The sequence below is a fragment of the Astyanax mexicanus genome, chromosome 21 (genome assembly GCF_023375975.1).
Source record: "Astyanax mexicanus isolate ESR-SI-001 chromosome 21, AstMex3_surface, whole genome shotgun sequence".
NCBI lineage: Eukaryota > Metazoa > Chordata > Actinopteri > Characiformes > Acestrorhamphidae > Astyanax > Astyanax mexicanus.
In genome coordinates this window covers 10340874-10341154 of record NC_064428.1, presented here as the reverse complement: position 1 = coordinate 10341154, position 281 = coordinate 10340874, and positions in this window count along the sequence as shown.

The window sequence follows — 281 nt, the reverse complement described above, 5'->3', positions numbered from 1 at the left end:
CTTTGGAAAAGCCAACTTATTGTTCTTCGTTTTTTTCTTCTTATTATTATTCTTACGCCTTTTTTTCTGTACGCTACTCCTCCTAGAGCTTTTATCGTAGAATCACGAAACTTTCACGGATCGTAGGACCTATAGTGAATTACGTTGCTTGTGCTTTTTGGAGCGATTTATCGTACGGTTTTCGTAAAAACTTCGTAAACGTACGCATTTTTTCCCCATAGGAATGAATGGGGGAGAATTTTGAATGTCCGTGACGGTCACAATTTTTGAGATACAAACAC